We start from the raw sequence: 6,020 nt of genomic DNA on the forward strand, positions 1-6,020 counted from the left end.
TTCAACATCATTAACCACCTACACAGAGGGAAAAATATTACCTTATTAATTTTATGGGGTATGATAAAAAAATAGATATTACTAAACTACAGAAGTTACTACAATTAATTTCTAATCTGACAGGTTCATTTATCCATAGAGAATTTTTTTAATGAAACTTAGTGGAACTTATAAATATGTAGAGGCAGGGGCTGGTTTAGGCATTTTTTTTGCTTTTTGGGGGGGGGTTTTGTTTGTTTGTTTTGTAGGTTTTGTTTTTTGATTGCTGTTTTGTTGTTGTTTCTTTGGGTTTTTTTTTAGGGGGTAGGGTGTGAGGGGGAGGTGGGTTGGTGGCTTTCTTTCCCAGAACTACTGATCAAAGGAGAAAAGCATCCTGTCCTTTTTGCAGTTCATAAGTACATACCCTCCCATGCCCACCTCAGTTTCATCTAGGAAGAGCTTCAGTGAGAAAGGAAAAAAGTTGTATATACAGCAATATATTTTTTAAAAAGAGTTCACATATGAGCAAATTGGCTACATAAAATATGATCACAGACTTACAAATGAAAAATATAACATCCAATAAAGGTCACTCCAAAACGCATGTATGCCTCACATAAATTCATGTAGTACTTCATTAAGTATACACCTTATATAATTTTAGCTATATGTTAAACAGACATAATTTACATATAAATATGTTTTCTTTTGATTAACAGAAATTGCATTTTAAGTGTGTGAATCTACATACACAGACATAATCCGATTCAGAACAGCCAATTTACTCTACGATTTTTAACATAATATTGTCAAAACAGTAAGTTTGCTTTATTGCACTGCACAGAAAAGAAAAGTGTAAAAATTTCAGTCATGTTTATTCAAGTCTTATATGCCTTACCAATGCAATTCAATGAACAAACTTTTAGGATTTTCTCTCCTTTTTGTATTTCAAATAGCACAGCACCCTCTGGTGCATCCGCTAGAAAAAGAAAACAACTAACAATAAACACCAGTCATTGTGATAAAAAAGTCAACATAAAACGAAGAAAAAAGGAGTCCTTAGAAACAAAAATATAAAAAAATTATTAGAAAACTAACTTCAATTTCATTCTTCCCTATTAAAATCTTTTGTAATTGAGGAAATTATAACTACTGAATAAAAAATTTTAGAAGAAACCTGCAGATATGCTAATACAGCGAGGTGCCAGAAAAATAAAATTAAACATACATTTGTTTCACACTAATGTTGTGTTCTTACTAGTAATTCATTTGTATTAAAAAATATTCCAAAAAGAAATAATCTTTAAGTAGAAAAGATAAGGTAGTGAAACAAAATGTTACACCAAGCAGTATATCTGCTCTTGGTCTTGCAAGAGTAACATTTACTAGATCTACAGCTATCCACACACTCAAACTGCTGAATTTCACACCAAAATACTCACATCTCCTTTCAAAGTCCAATGAGAAAACAAAAATTTAAAATTATTGTATTATATGAAACATTTCAAACTCTGCTGACATTTTAAGTATTAAAGCATAAAGTCTAGTATGACACATCAAATTATTAAAATACACCTAGTCACTAGGAAAATAATTTCCTACAAAAGTACATTTTTCTATTCACAGAAGTGGAGATCACCATCTGCTTTAGGAAGCTCTTTTGTAAACCTCTGGAAGTTTCAACACAAGGCACAAGAAATGAAAGTGACACCTGTTTAAATCAGCCATCTGTCCCTAACAAACTAGATTTAGCCAAATCTAAAAATCAAAATCTCAGATGAGAGAAAAGAGAAGTATTGTTTTGATTGACAACCAACTGTAGGCAAAATACATAGACAATAAACTTGTGGCTAATTGAAATAAAAGGTGTTAAAATTCAGTTATTAATTTTAAAAGCCTCATTAAGTTTTCAACCCTAATTTTTGGCCAAAAGAAAAAAAAACCGAAAAATTTTCATTGATAAATTCAAAACATTCTTCTTTTTGTATTCTAGTACATAAATTTAACAAGGAGCTCATTTTGAAATGGAATTCCAACTACAAGGATACTACATTGCCACTGAAAGCTTATTTTTTCTTCTGTATTGTAGAGCATTCATATGTCTTTCCAACTGACAATGATTTTTAAAAAACATTTTAATAGTAATATATATTCTTTAAAGCCTATTCATTTTTTAAGCATTCTGCATGACACATACCTGCAGGTGGTAAGCTGTTGAAGACTGCATGTAAAAAATAAAACTAACACAGAATATTTTCAGAGGGAAGAAAGTCTTTCAAATTAAAGCATGAAAATGAGAAAAACTAACTACAACACTAAAAGGAACTACAATGATAAACTACTATTGCATTTTAGCCACTGGCTTATGTTTCAAGTAAGAGAAGCAAACAAAAGCAGCTGGACTTCTCAAAAGTTTAGTAAATGGAAATAATGTGCAACATTTATTTCTCTAGGCAGTTTCTGATTAACAATACCCTGTCAGGAAGGAACAAGAAATGGGATAGTGCTAACAAAGCTGAACCTAATTATCTAATAAAGCACCATGTCTTTAAAATTTTCAACAGCTTTTGACAGTATATTTGACGCTGATTTCTTTTACCTACACTACCTTACTGAAGGGATTTCTTCAAAGTAGCATAATGTAGGTTAGTTTACTAGTAGCACAATAGAGCAGCTGATCCTTACTGTTTTGTTTGGATATGTTGAAACAAAACTAGATAGTCACACTCTGTAAGTCATGAAAACCTATACATTTAAAATAAATAAATAAATAAATATCACAAGCCATGTCATTTTTAAACACTAGTTAGCATTACAAACACCAACTATTTTGTTAACTGTGGTCATTAGGGAATCAGAATGTATAATGCAGGTCTCGTCTGTGATCACTGCAGTATCTCAGAGAGAATAAAAAGTCAATACTTTTCTCAGTGAAGTCCATAATATTAAAAGCAGTGATTACACCTTCTTTATTATTTTCCAAATTGTAGTCACTGGCAAAGGAAAATGCAGCCAAATAGTACTATAAAGGTCTTTGGTTTTAGACAAAAACACGTGCTTTTAATATGATTTTTCAGAAACACCTGTATACATCACCCAGCAGAATTAGAACAGAAACTTTGTCTCACACACAGGCACACACTTTCCTTTGCTACCCAGTGGCCTGGATATATGTTCTGCAAAGACAGATTTCAATACCCAGGAATAATCTCATCCTGAGCAGTATTCTGTCCTGCTCTAAGAGAGCTTCTCAAGAAAGGTATGGTGCAGAACTGACATCCTTTCAACAACAGTAGATGCCAGGAATTATTTCAAAACCAATTAATCACAGAAACTAACAACAAATACATAAAGACTTAGATGTGCCATATAACTGATACCCTACTAAAACTCACACTGAAAATTCTTAGTATATTTAGAATTATTTACACCAGGGCCTACAAAATTAGCACACAGTGGCTTCATCTTGGAGTAAAAAAATTAAAAGATGATGATGTAGGGGCTTTTGGTCATTATCTAAAATAATTTATTTTCTAAGTTCTTGTGAACTATGAAATATTAAAACACATTTAAAAAAAGATCCAACATGTCTTGCCCCGAGGAAAATCAGTACCAAACAATGCGCTAACCACTTAGCAGATCTTTTAGTTAATACCTGCTTGAAAAAATTGCCCCAGTTACACTCATTGGTAGTTCCAATGTGAGACAACTCCCGTATCTTACACTGGATATCTAAGGATATAAAAATGGAAAAGGTGTATGCACAATTATATGTAGGGTTTAGATTAAAAACAAGAGCATTATTTTTCCTAATTATATTACTAAATAAATAAGGAAATAAATAAGTCACCACTTCAGATCTACCAAAACAACACATGATTTGACAAGTCAAAGGGGAGAGTGGAAGTGGGTATGGAAATGTTAAGACGTTAAATGTTTCGTTGCCATAAAAGATGCCAAAAATTCACTTCATCCAAAGAATTTTAAAAGTATATGAAGTGTGATTTGACATCAATGACAACACAAATCTTTAGATCTTAATAAGCAGTCACAAAATGGATGAAGAAAACAAGCATTTTGGATTAGAACTAAGAAGGAAGTCATACTCAATAACATGAGTCCTCCTACATCTCTTTGAGGGGTAAATAGCTGCCCCTTCCCTCTTTCACAAAAGTACTCCTGAAAAGCAGTATCACTAACAAAATCACACAGACTTCTTTTTCATACTGTTTTTTCCTCCTTTCTTTGCTGCTTAGCGCTGAAACCCACAGTCAGTGTCTTGAATTTCCTTCATCGTGGAGAGTTTAGGGAAACAAATGGATTCTCTCAACATGAACGTAACTCACTGTGCAATAAACTAGACCTACACAGGCACTGTTCCATGCTACACTGTCACTATGAAAGCATAATTTAAAAACAATTCCCTGAAGAACGAGTACAATAAGAAAAAAATCCAACCTGCTACTCTATTTATGTATTAGTGGGGGTATTGAATAAACAAAACCCCACTTCACAATACAAAGAAAATATAGCTTACACAAAACCAAACTGCAACATTAATTATGAATAAAAGAAAAAATTACACAGAGAAAGCACAAAAAATAAAAGGGGGTTGATATGATCGATAGTACGAGAGTATCATTAAAAGATATAGCAAGTTCACAAAAACCTGCAACATTTAGTCATTTAGTAGTCAAATCAAATCAGAACAAGGCCCCTCTAAATGAAAGAGGGAAATCAACCCCTGCTCTTGCTGTCCTACAGGATCCGTCTCCGACTGCATCTTTCCTCTCGACCCTACGCCTTTTTTCAGGTTTAAAACCATTAACCTTTGACTGCGGCCGCAGCGCGTTCCCTGATTTCTCCATTTCCCGACCCGTACAAACGAGACCCAACTCAGACGCACACCCACCGCATCCCAGCGATTGTCCTGGAGGTCTCGCAGCGTGCCTGCGTCCCCGGCATCGCCCAGCCTTTCCTCCTTCTCGGCCCGCACGGCGGCCGGCCCCGCTCCCCGCCCGACACCCCCGTCTATGCCCGCCGCCCCTCTCCCCCTGACCGCACAGCGCTCCCGGGAGGGCCGCGGGGGTTCGCCGGGGAGCTCCGCGTCCCCTGGCCGCCCCGCGAACACGGGCGCAGCCCGAGGGCGCAGCCCGGGCCCGGATGCCTCAGGGAGAATGAGGAGGGAGGGCCGGGGTGCGCCCGCCGAGCGCATTCACCTGTGCCGGGGCGGGCTGCGGCGGCGCTCCCGCTGTCGCTGCTGCTGCTGGCGGCGGCTGCGGTTGTTGTTGTTGTTGTTGTGGTGGGTGACGGTGAGGCAGGGGGTGCGGAGCAGCGGCAGGAGGAGGAGGAGCAGGAGCGGGAGCGGAGCGGCTGTTGTTGATGGGTAACAGTCGCCAGGACTACGGTGACTATGGCGCTCGACTCACAAGGCAACGGTTGCTATAACTCACAAAAGGAGAGCGGGAGCGGGAGGGAGGGACCGACGGGCGGACGGAGGGAGGCGGGGGCGGCGGCGCGGCCGAGCGCCCCGGAAGGGGCGGGGCCTGCGGTAACGGCTGGCGCGCGGCGGCTTTCCCGGCTCCCCGGCCCGGGGCGCGCGCCCGCCCGGTTCTCGGCCCGCGCGGGGGGAGCGCGCACGGCGGGCCCGGCGCCGTGCGGGGTGCGCGGCGACCGCGCGAGGCCCGGCGGGGGGGTGTGGCCGCGCGGGGGCCGCCTTACGCCACTTCCGGCAGGGGGCCGGGCAGGAGTGGCTCGGCGGCCGCCGTCCCTCCCGCCTCAAGATGGCGGCGGGCGGGCCGCTCCCCCACCGCCCGTGGCCCGCGCTGCCATTTTCGAGGGGGGGAGGAGGAGGAGGAGGAGGAGGAGTAGTAGTAGTAGTGGGTCGCCGGCGACAAGTGGCGATGGAAACGGAAGCGCTGCCGCCACTATGCTTGTCGTTTTTCCTGTCCCGCCGACTCGCCGGTGGCCTCGTGTCAACCCTGCCGACAAGTCCGGGGGCCCGAGCCAAGGCCCCGGAGTGCCCGGTGGCCGCTCTCAGC

General features: G+C 41.0%; 1 protein-coding gene across 2 annotated transcripts in view; it reads right to left on the reverse strand.

Moving 5' to 3' along the window:
- RFX3 (regulatory factor X3) overlaps positions 1-5,461 on the reverse strand; it is a 106,954-nt gene extending 101,493 nt beyond the window's left edge. For both annotated transcript variants that reach the window (XM_063181414.1, XM_063181413.1), the window contains exon 1: positions 5,199-5,461. The gene's annotated coding sequence lies outside the window, so the exon portion shown is untranslated. The remainder of the gene's footprint in view (positions 1-5,198) is intronic.
- Between the last annotated feature and the right edge of the window lie 559 nt (positions 5,462-6,020).

Source organism: Melospiza melodia, chromosome Z (genome assembly GCF_035770615.1).
Source record: "Melospiza melodia melodia isolate bMelMel2 chromosome Z, bMelMel2.pri, whole genome shotgun sequence".
In the NCBI taxonomy this organism is placed as follows: domain Eukaryota; kingdom Metazoa; phylum Chordata; class Aves; order Passeriformes; family Passerellidae; genus Melospiza; species Melospiza melodia.